Here is a 14,475-nt window from a genome sequence, read left to right on the forward strand (position 1 = left end):
TTTGTGCATCAGCCTTCCCTTCTTCCCCTCACTTCTGTCCTATCAAAACACATAAAATGACAAGGCTGACACAAGAACCACTCAAGTTTGGATTTTTTAGCCTTTTCTTATACCTAGATTTACTGCAGTCTCTTTTTGACAACTTGTTCTATACATCTGCTCTATGGGCCCTTGGCTTCTGTGTCCCTCTGTCCCTTGACTCCATTGCAGAGACAGTTGCCTTAGGAACACTGTGATCTGGCACAGAGATGGAGCTGCTTGGCTTGGATTACCAGGACAAAAAATCGTATCACTTTGGAAATCTCCCTGGGAGTGAATATGAACTTCGTGGACCCAAGGAGTCTAAGTGCATAACATATCACTTTTTAAAAAAATGTAAAAAAAATACTGTGGTTTTTTTGGTGGGTATTTGGTTGGTTGTTTTTTTTTTTGTTTTGTTTTGTTTTGATTTGGTTTGGTTTGGTTTTGGTTTTGGTTTTTTGTTTTTTTGTTTTTTTTTGGTTTTTTTTTTTTTTTTTTTTTGTGCTGAAAATTCACTTTTCCAGAAGATATACTACATATTGTAATTGTAATAATTATGCTAAGTTAAGTGGCAGTATTCTTAACCTGATATTATAACTCTTTTTACTTCCAAAATCATCTATCACTAGGCCAGGATAGTGAAAAACAAGAATGACTCAGACTGTTCATTTCCCTTTCTCTGGCTGTTTACTATTTTCTTATGTCAATGTAGCTTATAATTTTGAAATCTCTTCTCTTACTGGGCTCCATGTTCACTCTCACTATTTTCTTTTTATTCTTGGAATTATGTACAGTTCAGTTGTAAAGAATACAACAAAATGCAATAAACAAAACTACTGGTAATTAATGGAGATACACTCTTGTAAGAATGATTACTTGCTTTTTTGAAAAGCCCTGATTGGACACTTTGTGACCTCTTAAATATCTCTACACAGCAATTTAATTATCTTAAAAATTATTAAGCTTAACAATTGCACTTCTATTCAGCAATAATGGCTGAATTTTTATTATTATAATCTAAAATGTTGATTTACATTTTAAATGATAAATATTAGATCAACTGTAAAAGTAGATGCAACAGAAAATTTCAGCTCACTTCACCAAAATGCTTACCATATGACTGCATATTTTAATGGCATGTTTATTTAACATATATTTTTGTTTTACAGATTGGGTCAGCCAAAATACCAATTTTAAGCTATAGCTAGCTAGAATATTTATATGGTGACAACATATGTACAGGTATGTATAAATAAATGAAAAAAAAAAAAAGGGAATAAGTGTGTGCTAGGCTGAAATAATTTAGATAGAAAAATACATTTGAAAAACTGTTACAAAAAAATCATACCATCCCCCAAGCTGGATTTCTTAATTTTATTTTTACTAATGTATTATTTGTATACCACTGTCTTTAATGAGTCCTTAATGAGGACCTTGACATGGTATCAACATTAAATGAGATGATAATTGTTTTATTTTACTCCAATGTAGTGAACTAGTTGAAGCTTGAAAACACTGTTGCCAATTTTAAGTAGACTGAAAGAAATATAAGATACTGCGTATTTCACTGTATTCAAGGAAGTGTTTGTTGAATGGATTATTAAATGATAGTAATACAGAACTCTCACAGAAATTTCAGATTTCTTTCACTCATCACTAACACCTATTCGCTCGCATAAAAATTTTGTCTTCGCTCAGTGAAAAAGGAGAAGCAAGGTTAACATGATAATGAGGGACCCTGAATGCACACAGTTTAGCAGTCCATCAAATTTGCAGTAAACCTCACCTCTAATTTGTTAATGGTGTGAAAACAGAATAATTAAATGCTCTATTCTCCAGCGAAGTTGTTTCCTTGCGTGAATGGGAGCCATTCAAATTCAGCAAAATGCAGCATTTGCAATGGGGAAAAAAATATATAGATATAATAATAAATGAAAATAAAAAATAATAAAAAGTAGAAGTATTTAGGAACAGACTAAACTATCTTCCAAATTCTCTCTCCCTTGCAGGAATATATCTGACTATGGACTTGGAAGTTTTGTTTACGATCTACTTCCAATGCCTGAATGAAATTTGAAAACATAAGCTTGGTTGGTGTTACGTCCAAGCTTGATGGATCAACCCCTCCCACCTTCAGTTCTCCCTAAAATGACACAGTTGAATTCCTGATAATGTGGCTCATTCTCTCTCCATGGTTGCTTGGGGAATCAAGTTTAACTCATTGTGACAGACTGTGTGCTGTGTGCCCTTGTGGTGTTTACATCTTCATAATTGTACAGCACTAATGTTGAGCAGCCAAGAGTGAAAAACAAATTATTTAGAAACTTTCAAGGTTCTCCCCTCAACAGTTTCATTCCAGACTTTATTATCTTAACCAAAATAATAAGAAGAAAAATAATGGATTGGAGTTTTCCTGAGAGAAAATATCACATTAGATCTTGTTCTTAATGCACACAATTTGTCAGGACTCATTTCTGTTCCTTTTTCTTTTCCTTTCTTTTCCTTTTTTTTTTTTTTTTAATTTATCCCATTATGCTCTTTTGTTCTTTTATATATTTATGTGATCCTCAATATTTTTGTCAAAGACATTGAAAGTGGAATTGGACATATCTTCATAAAGCATTCATAAATGCAAAGTGTTGCTTTCAGGTGGGGCAATCTCAGACGTGTGCAGAATGGGAAAACTCATTTAGAGTAGCTCTGTAGAGAATGACTTTGGGACTTCTGAAAAGCTGGACACAAGCCAGCAGTGCACACTTGCAGACTAAAGGGCCAACTGGGCTGCATCAAAAAAACAGGTGGCCATGAAGAGAGAGAGGTGATTGTCCCCCACTGTCCTTGTGAGGCTCCATCTAGATTTCTGTGTCCAGGCCTGGGGCCCCCAGCAAGAGAAGAATGTGGAGCTGTTGGAGCTGGTCCAGAGGAGGACCATGAAGATGATCTGAAGCTTGGAGCATCTCTCCTGTGAAGACATACTAGGGAAACTGGGCTTATTTAGAATGAAGAAGTTAAGGCTGTGGCGAGACCTCACTGCAATCACTCGGTATATAGGAAGGTTATAATCAGGAGGGAAAAAGACTTCGTAGATGATCTGATAGTAATAGGCAAAGGAGTAATGGCTTTGAACTAAAAAAGGGAAGATACAGATTAGATGTTAAGGGGAAATTATTTACTCAGAGGGTGGTGAGACACTAGAACAAGCTATCCAGAGAACGTACAGATCCTTTTTTCTTTAGCATAAGAATTTCAACCTGCAACTACAGTCACCACACACCATATAAATATTTTTAAACAAAATTTTTCTAATATTTTTTGCTTTCTTGGATAGAAAACCAAAGTAAAGAACTCAAGTTCGTCAAACGTTGAATAGAGACACATAAAGAGCTAGACAGTCCAGATGGATGATGTTGCTGAAAAAGGTGAGACAGTATAGACGGCTGGTAGTTGAGCAAGATTGTGAAATCAATCTGTGAAAAGATTGATAGAGAAAAACGTCTTAATAGGTAGCACCACTGGAAAAATAAAATAGTGTAAACACTTAAGACAGGCTTCTGATGAACATATGATGGCTACTGCAGCCGCTTTGTAAGTACTAATATTCCCTTTGCTAATTTATCCTAGTAACAGGAGGGATTCTTTCCAGCTGTTCCATTTGGTGGTGCAACTGACTATTCCTTTCTTTGTTTGAGGATGTCATTCATTCACTGTGGCTGTTTTAACAACTGAATTAGTAAATACCATTACTGGACTGAAAAGGCTACACAGGTCATTTGCATGGGTTCATTGTATTGGTGTATAAATGCTTATCACACTGAGCTACCTATGATGAAATAGAAACGTTCCTAAGTAGTTCATACCAGGAGAATTAATTTTAAATTAAGGCATTCAGTTTATTTATAGGACAAAGTAATGCAGGTTTCTGAAAGGTTTCTGAATCTTAAATTTGGATGTAGGTATCTAAGTTACTACTGAACTGTACTTTGGAGTCAACATACTTTGTTAGACTTAACTTGAGAAAGCTATCATATTTATCAGAATTTGGATCCCTTTCATTTTCAAAGTAATTAATCACTGACCAGCCCTCAACTAAAAGGTCCCTTAACCCTGTTTTGAGCACTATGAGCAAGGAGATCATTTTAAATTAGATTCAGAAAGAAGAGGAAGAGGCTAGACTTGTTTTTGTTGGAAAAGAGAAACTTCGTTGTGACTGAAAAGAACATTTCTGTACACTCACAGAAGACTAAAGAGATTAACCTCAATCAACCAATTGAGAACTTGTTTAAATGTTTTAAATGAAAATTAGTAGTTGGAAAAGAAATACGAGCAAAGGAAAACAGAGAGAGAATATTTTGTGCATTAAGCTATGTGCTGATGGTGTAAGCTGAATTTGCTGCCATTGAAGAGTACCGAAACATTGTATTGGGGCTTTTCCTGAGCAACAAAAGAGCACTGCGGTATTTTTGCTGGGGAGAGGACTGGCCCTGACTTCCCAGAGAGAAAAAAAAAAACAAACAACAACTCAGGAGATCTGTCAGGAGCAATATATAACACGTCAATGTATAGAATTGTATTTATCTCCTGATAGTAAAATTCCACTTTTAAAGGAAAAAAAAAAAAAAAAAAAAAAAAAGGGAGAAAGTCTGCATGTGCACAAAAACAGGTTGGTAAAATAAGCAATGATTAACTTTAGGCTTGGCAGCACTGTGATTTTGAAAGTGTTACCTAAGTATCATGTATTAACATTGTAGAAAATGGTGAGCCCTGAGACAATACAAATTGCAGCACATGTAACTCACCTTAAAAGCACCACATTCACTAATTTGAAAGTGTCCAGAATTTTCCGCATCCATACTCAGAATTAATCTAAATATCCAATAGCATGTTATTGTAATGTCAGTTTGCATAAATGAAAGAATCCTAAAAGACTGAATAAATTCACATTTTTATTAGTAGGTAGACCATCCACTACCATAGATCTTCCCAATTGTAGTTAAAATATCTGGAGTAGTAGAGAAGTTTAAGAGATGCAGCAATCAAATAATCAAATGTTATAAATAAGATACAACTGTAAAAGGTCAGATTCTGCTTTCCACAGTGAGGAATCTTATTGAAATGTTCACCATGAGATAATAACAGTGTCAGAAGGATATCTTTAATTATATTTTTTTGGAATCTAAATATTTCACTCACATAAAAAGTATAATTTCAGTGAAGCTCGTGAAATAAGCCTTGTAGTTTTCTTATGGGATATTAAGACTTCTATTTTCAAGAAAAATTTGTTTTCACTATTACAATAAACCAATTTGGATTTCTTCCTAGATAGCAGAATTGCCAATGCCAAGTTAGGCACTTTGGGCTGTATTTAGACAATTTTGAATGGCAAGAAATTCAAGAGCAGGCCAGAAATCCTCCTTAGAGTCCAGAGGTCCTAAAACACTGCTGGAAAGAGATAAGTCACACAGTCACTGGCATCACTACACAGTCTCTGCATACTGTACATGCACAACTAAGTACTGAATGATATGTTGAGTAGATAGAAGTATGTTCAGTGAGCAATGCTGAGGAAATTGTGGGATTACCTTAGCATCACCTAGAATTGAATTGTTTTCTTTAGAGTATCTGGTATGATGCTACGTTTTTGGTACTTGGAAATAAACAATGTTGATAATACACGGATGTCTGCAGTTGCTGCTAAGCAATGTTGTATATAGAAAAGGCTACTCACAATGAAGGGCCCAAGGAGCTGGGCAGGGACAGAATTAGGACAGCTGACTTAAATTGGCCAAAGGGATATTCCATACCATATAAAATCAGGAGGTAGGAGATTTGAAGGACGGAAGTTTTTTTTTTTTTTTCTCTTCCACTGTTCAGGGGGCTAGTCAGGCATCCATCTGGGGGTGGTAAGCAAATTTTGTATCCCTTGTTATATACATTCATGTATATATATACACACACACATATATATAGTCATAACTATCACAGAATCACAGAATCACAGAATCACAGAATTACCCGGGTTGGAAGGGACCTCAAGGATCATGTAGTTCCAACCCCCCTGCCTAGCACTATAATCCTGCCTAGAACTATAATCCTGGTCTTTACTTATCTCAAGCAACATGTTCTGCATTTTTTTCTCAATTCTCTCCCCCATCCCACTGGGAAGATGAAGAAGAGTGAATGCCTGTATAGTGCTTAGCCACCTGCTGGGTTAAACCAGTCTTATTCCCAAAGGGAATTATCGCCTGTCAAGTGTGATTTAGGATTCACAGCCAGCAATATTACCACAGTCAACAACATATGTGAGGTCATTTCCTTCTCAAAAATATCAGAATGTCTTGGCAGTTTTAACCAAACATTTTGGTGACTAGCATTGTCTACTAAAGTACAGAAGATCAGATTCAGGTTCTTGTTTGCAGTTCTACAATATGAAGTTTGATCTGCTGTCTCTCAGTGCAATATTTTCACAGCAGGACTATTAAAATACTCTCAGGCAGCTCTCTATTAGTTTTCACCACTAAAGCTGCTTTACTACCTATAGCTAACCGAATGATCAGTGGAGAAAAGATTTGAGCCTGACTTCCACATATGTGCATGTATTGCCAAGCTACACTGTTGGTCCTACCTTTCTGCCACCATCTTATGGTATATTTAAATATTTAGAACTTTTCAAAACTTGATCAAAACAGATATGTTTTAATGGGGAAGAAACAAAGAAGAAAATCTTTCCCAGAATGCCTGATGTTCAGTTATTTGAGAACATTCATGTTGAAGAGACAAGCTAAAATCTTTTCTTCCTATAATATATGGGTAAGGTATGATTTTAATCTATTATAAATGAAACAAACTATGGGGGAACAGAGAGGCAGGCAAACCCAAAGGAACAGAATGATGCTGTGTCAGGAGAGATTCAGTTTGGATACTGGGAAATGTTCTTCACCAAGTGGCCAGGCTCTGGGACAGTCTTTCCAAGGAAGTTGTCACGGCACAGAGTTTGCCAGAGTTCAAGAAACATCTGGTTTTAGCTTTCAGATGTATGGTCTGAATTTTGGGAGGTCTTGTGTGGAGCCATGAATTGTACTTTACAATCCTAATAGGTCTCTTCCAACCTGGGATATTCTTTGCTTCTAGGCTTCTGTGATTAAACTGATCATAGCAGACTTTCTTCGCTCATTGTCAGATGTTTTCCCAGTATGTTTGTTGAATTGGATTGGCAGGGAAATACCTGCTTTGCAAATTTTGCTAGGACTAAATGTAACATAAATCTTAGATATACAATTCTGTACATAAAAAGCAGCAGAAATGCAAGATTTTAGGGAAGTAGTACCTTTTGAGATTGTAATATGGCAGATATCTTGTCTTTTAAAGAGGTAATTTATTGTCTAAATTCTCTTTGGTGGACTAGATCAAGTATTGTGCTATTGCTTTAATTCATCATAATTTTTTCCTATTCCATCAAACACTGTTTTTGGAAAAGTGTTTGGATTTTGTGATTTTCTCTTTCACTCAGGGGAATAATAACTAACAGAACTAACAGAAGCTTTCTGTGAAGAATAAAGAGGATAAATTTCATACAGCTCTATTACCTGCAAGCTCTTGCCACATCAGTTTCTGCTGAGCAGTCTGGAATATTTGCAGTTTAGTTTGCTTGTGACACAATCTCCATTGACAGGCTATGAGTGCTAATGGGTTTCTCTTCTTATGCAGTGAAATTAAATAGCATCTCCAGGTCCCATCAGAACACTGACGGTATTAGCTATGTAAGAAAGCAGGCCAGACAACATCACCAATGTGCCAAATGTTGGCAAAGGTTTCTCATACATTAAGTGTTTCTCTGCAGGGTGCCTGGGGGCTGCCAGTAGAATTCTATGAGCAAGGCAAAGCTGTCATCTTCACTTGATTAATGTTCTATTGTGGTCAAGGAGCAGAAGATACAACAGCTAAAGTACTACTAATTTACCATGAGCAACATAAATTGGCAAAAACACAATGTAGATTACCACTACGCAGCCTGAGATATCACAACCCAAGAGTAAGCAAAATGAAGTTCAGTGCCTAATGGCCTACCTTTGAGCTATGCAAACAGTCTGCTCAATCAGGCGTTCCTTGTCTGCTTAACACCTGTTAGTTATCTCAATCACACCTGCTGAGCTGATTTTGTAGGTACATCAGTTACTGTTTAGCAAGGCCATTGGGCAGAAGTATTGATCTTTCCAGACACATTCTTTCTTAAGGTAATGCTGCAGAGAATTTTTTGTAATCATAACTTCATCGAATGCATGACTAGAAATGTAAATGCTGTGCATCTTGCATGGTGGGTTGTTGTTGTTTTTTTAAGACAATTTTAGTGTCCTTTCCACCTTGAGCAAGGAGAATAAAATATTTTTAAACTCAAATGAGATTTTTTTCACAAAAAACATATGAGCTTTCAGAAATAAATTATGACAAGTTCATTGTAATTTGATAGTTTTTCTTTCCTCAGCCAGTGTCTAGAGGAAGAATCAGATGATCTGAACTTACAATCTAGCCACTGCTCAAAGAAAAGAGAAATTAACATTGTGAAAAAGGTAATTATCCTTATGTATACACAATTTTGGAAATTATTCTCAGCTATTTTAAAGCATGCTTCTTAAGAGTTTTTAGACAAACATATTTTGTGTCATATCTCCAGAACAGGCACAAATTTACAGAAGTTCCTATTATTCTGTACAAAATGTGTATGCACATTACTTTTTGTGTTTAAGTGCTTAAATAGATTGTAATGGAGCATTATCAGCCTGATGGATTCATTCTGGTTACTTCATCAGAATAAAGTGTTGTGTAAAAATAGTAGCGTGCCAGGAAAAAATCTGCTAGCTGACAGCAGAAGATAGTACTTCTTCTGTTGTTGGTATGGCTAATCTTGTCTTTCAGGAGCATCTTGAAAATTACCATATCTATCTAGCATGCTTCCTGTGTGAATGGAAGAGGTGGAGTCCAGTTCTCATGACAACGCAGACCTCTCTCCCTCCACACAGACATAGTTTAGCCATATGTAAGGGATATGCTTTTGTTATGTTGGGGTGCACAGTTATGGAGAAGGATCCCCTCATGCATTTGTCACCATAATAAAAAAATACCTGCTTCTTAATACCACAGTGGTGTTAAGGAGTTTTATTTGTGCTGGGGTTTCCCTGGCAATACTTCAACCTCCAGCATTTTGAAACTGCTCTTTTTCCTTTTTTGGCTTAAGACAAGTACTGCTTGTGTATGCTAAAGAAATGTATCTTATACCTCTCTTATTTTGTTCTTTTCTATAAAGTAGTCCAACATTATCTCTGCTAAAATCCTTTACTTAAACTTTATTACTTCTTACCTATTTCTTTTTCTTCTGCCTTGAGCAGTATTGATACCCAGTAAAGAGGTCCCCAAATTGTGATACAGAGACTAAAATGTGGATGCTGATGAAAAACTCTTGTTGTATTCCACGGATTTATGGTGAGAACACCACATCTACCCTTTCAACACTTGTTTTATGTAGTGTTTCAGTTTGCTCCTCTTGAATTTAAAATCTTCCATGCTTTCCTCAACACATTGTTTACTTTTTCTTTCTTGTTTTCTCTTTCTTTATTTTCAAGATATCTGAAAACAACTTTTCCACCACTCCATTGCAGTTCTCAAAGAAAAAATACATAGTTTCTCTATATCCTAAATAGGACCTCATTCTTATCTTTCAGCAATTCTGTATCAGTGTAAAGAATATTGATTTCAGTAGTGTTAATTTCAATTTACACAATTGGAAGTAGTATTTGGCTATGGACATAATTTCCTTAATTCATCTTACTCTGAAAGAGTATTGTCTACCTCCATAAAGCCTTTGGGATGCAACTTGTATGAACCACACTATACATAATAAAGTTGAATTGTTATGTTTTGACTTGTTATGTTATGTTATGTTTCGTCCCTAACTTAACTAGGTTTTTTTATATCGATTTGTTTAGGCAGTCAAGCATAAAGAATGAGAGATAAACCTGTAGTAGCTTATTAATACTATACAGTCTATTCACCTGATTATTATAGTTGCATATTTCTTGCAGATTACAAGATGGTCAGTTCAAGACAAGTCCTTTCAAAACAGGTTACAGAGTTTATTCCCAAACTGCAAGAGATATTGCATGTACCAAAAAGCATGAAATTTAGCTGTAACTATTCAGATTTCCTAACCTGATTTATAAATGAAGACCCGTTATTTATAAGAAACAATCTACAAACTCTTGGGAGAACAATAGCTGAAGGATAGTAGATAGGTAAGCAGACTTCCTAGAAACAAGCTAAATGCTAACCTGCGTGGTCCTTATACAAGTCAGGGCTTTGTATATATTTTTTGTAGTCTTTGCAGTAAATTAGAAAGACATAGTAGGTACGGGAGGCTTTTTTTTTTTTTTTTTTTTTTTTTTCCTGGTTAGCTACAATGGTTATCACACAACACCTTATTTTAAAGATTCAGTGTACTACATTTGCTAGAATGTTCTGTCACTCCTTTAGTTCCAGCCTGCCTCCGATACCTTGTCTCCTGATCATCATCTCATTTCTTCTCAACATATTTTTGTGAACATCTGTCCTTTTTCTGTTCCTTTCTCCAATCCTGACTCAAATAACTAAACAAGAGTATCTATTATCTTATACATACCTTCCTAAATTCTAAGGTCATTCTTCTCATCTGTTCCATAAGAATTTTTCCTTTCTTTGTTTTGTTTATTATTATTCATTGACTGATTACTATTTGGGGGAGCAGGAAGGAGGAGAGAGACAGGATCATATTATTTTGATATCCTAGAATTTCGTTTCTGCATTGATTTGTTTCCTTCCTTTCCTTGTGATGAAATGCAGAGCTCCTGGCAAAATGTCTGTAAGAGAATGAACACTGTGCAATTTATTAGACTTTTATTTCTACCAGCATGGTACCAGTTGAAAACTGGGGAATAATTTGGTTCTTTAGAATAGGTAAGTGGCTAAGTAGAGGAATATAGGCAGAGAACAAGAAGTGTCAGGCTGAAAGTAATTTTGATTTGTAGATGTGCAAGGCCAGGCTCTTCAGTGGTGCACTGCAATAGAACAAGGAGCACTGACCAAAAACTGGAATATAGAAAGTTCCACAAAAATATATAGAACTGATTTATAATGAGATTGACAGAGCACTGGAACAGCCTGTCCAGAGAAGTTATAGAGTCTTCTTCTATGGTGATATTCAAGACCAGTCTTGATGCCTACCTATGTGGCTTACTATAGTAAACCTGCTTTATCAGGGTTTTGGCTTGACTTCTAGAGGTCCCTTCCAACCCCTGCAATTCTGTGATTCTGTGAAATACTGTATTTCTTGTCAGTATGATCTATTATTAATTTACATTGTTCCATTATTAGTAAATCAATCAATCTGGACTTCCTTTTCCTATTATCTTTGACATTCAGGCACTCACTAAGAGGTATAAAAGAATAATTTTCACTGGAGCTTATTTGTAAACTGCTAGCTTTGTGCATTCATTGTTTTGTATTTGCTATTCACAGCATGCAACAGATCACCTAAGCCTGATATTGTTTCTGCTCCCTGACTAGACAACTATGAATTCACAAGCAAAACACTAACCAAGGCCTTATAATGAATTTCAAATGAGATTTTCATACCAAGCAAAGTCAAATTACATTAAAGAAGTAAACATATTGTCCACAAATATAAAAATAGATGTCCAGTTACTCATGGGGGAATGAGAAAGTTACCTACATAGCTCTAATGACAGAACTATGCATACAACCTTCTGAAATTAAATGCACTTTGATATTTAAAAAAAAAAAAAAAAAAAAAAAATGCCTTTAACTAAGGAAATTTATTTTAGTTACTTTCAGCCCCAAATTTCTAACGTTAAGGAAAACATTTAAAGTCTGAAAAAGTCAATGGGAAGTAAATTTAGTAATATAGTTTGTGTTTTGTATGGACTATCTACTTAGCGGACTTAGTACTAACTTTAAAATAGTTTTGATTTTAAATATTGTAAAAGGCCAGGTTCAACTGGTCTTTTTTTTCTTTTCTTTTTTTTTTTTTTCTTTTTCTTCCAGTCTCTAACCCTGTCTTCTGTTACTTATAATATATGGAAAGAATTTTAACTAAAATTATAAAAGGGAAAAAATATGAAAGCATATATTAACTGTGTTATACACAAGGCTCTTAAAATTGAATTTTTAAAAAGTCTTATAAAGTAAGATTTCTCAACTCAAGAAGGTGAATATGATGTAGATGTAATCAGGATTAAAATTATAATGCTATTTGTCTTCCCATGTTAAGGAAATCAGTGAATATCTTGCAGCCTGACTTCCTTTTTCCACACTCTTAACTAAATAAGAAAACTCATAAATAATGAGAATTCTTTCCTTTCTACATAAATTTATTCCAGTAGTTGAAAGAAATGAGACTTAAGAAGATACATACTTTTAGTCTTGCTTCACAAAAATAAATGCAAAGATTTCTGAAAGGAAATCTTCAGCAAGAAGCTGGATCTGACAATTGTACTTGAGTTACCAAGAGACAAACAGGAAATAGTTCTGTTTTAGCCAGGTAACGTGCTTTTTGGTGAAGGTAGAAAGATAACTTTGATGACCTAAAAAATATTCTTTCCTGTTAAAAACACCCTTGTAGGGGAAATCCCTACCATAGTTTACACCAAAAGTTATTTTCACATATACAGGGTGCACCATAACATTATTTGTTGAAGCTAATGCTCAGTTACAAATCTTTATTTTTCAATGTAGTTATCACTACTAACTAGTAGTATGTTGAGCAATGATGGACAAGAGCCTGCACGTTGCTCTCACCAGCACCAGAGTATTTGAAAAACTGTCTCTGTTCCCAGTGCTGAAATACACCACTCCCTGTCTCTGTTCCCACATCTGCTCTCTGATCTTCACAAACATTAGCAGGTGTCTACAAGCATCAGTAGATGCAGTCTTTTCTGAGTGGAGGAAATCAGTGGCATGCCTTTAATTCATATACACTTCCAAATCAGACACCATATTGTCAGATTGTCCCTCTGCTGCCATCTGTCGCACAGCAACAAAAACATTGACAATGAACGTTCACAACACTATTCTGCTGCCATACCACCAGTATTTGCCTCTGATGTCATGGACCAAAATAATCAAATAGGGGGCATTACTTTTGGAACAGACCTCAGAGATAAACCCAATATAACATGGCAAAATGTAATTTTTGTTGTTGCAGAAATGATTTATTGGTTATATTTAGATTGTGATTTTTTAAAAAAGCTTTTTTATTTTAAGGCTGATGAAAACTCTATATTTGAAGGTATTTACTTAAAATTAATTCTATAGAACAGCTATAAGTCTTCAGGGTAAAAACTTTATCATAAAATATTAGTTTATTCCAAATTATTTTTTCAACTCACTGCAAGGACAAAGCATTTTGTAACTAGTAGTATATCTGCTTTAAATGCAAATGAACAATGAGCTAATGTTGCTTTTAATTGATCTTGCTTTTTTTTTTTTTTTTGGTGATGTGTACTTCATTGTAATATCTACTCTAGCACAATTGCTTGAAGCAGCAAGAAGCAGCATCAGAGATTTATACATTCCTTATTCTTTCCAGGCCGCATCCTTGCTGCTTATGTGTACCTGATTTGACACTTTGATGGATACAGGTCAAGCAAACACTGCTGGTCAATAATTTCATTTATTCATAGGTGGTTTCAAGCATGACTAATTTATTATTTTGCACATCTGCGTAATTTGTCCCCCCTCTGCTCTCAGTCCCCTGATATAAATGATTCTGGATAAATTATAAACAATAAGTGCAAGAAAAATAAAATTGATGGAAATTTCTGGTGTGATTGCTACAGACAACTTTATTACTCATTTCAGTTAAGACTGTCTCTGGACTGAGAGGAATTATTACCTCCCACTTAGAATACCCTTAGCACTGTCATAATTTCTTCAATGTATCTGAGTGCCCCTTTTCTGTGAGCCAGAAAAATACTGTTACCAACACCTTCCAGATGAGAAACTGTTTGTGCAAGAAAAGATATGAAAGCTGCTGCTCAGCCAGCAGCCCTAACTGATACACTCGGAACACTATTCAGATACCTAGTCTGCTTTTTAGCTATATTGCTCTTCTTTCAATATATAATAATTGATTATCCTGTATTATGTCAAATATCATCAATGGAGAAAAGTTCAAGAATCCCTTCTTCCTGGAACTCCGCAGACCAATAAGAATATGTGATAAGCACAGGAGGGATTCTAAGCAGCATGATCTAAGTTCATAATAGGTATTTAGAAACTTCAGTGATAGGACTGATGGCTTTATTACTTTTGCAGATGATTTAAGTCTGAATGAACAGTGGTGAGAGAAGTGTTTTCTTCCAGTGTATACTTAGAACCACTAGACAATTTTAACATTGTACTCTTGAAAAA

Source organism: Coturnix japonica, chromosome 5, assembly GCF_054131305.1.
Source record: "Coturnix japonica strain WE chromosome 5, WE-NBRP24, whole genome shotgun sequence".
NCBI classification, from domain to species: domain Eukaryota; kingdom Metazoa; phylum Chordata; class Aves; order Galliformes; family Phasianidae; genus Coturnix; species Coturnix japonica.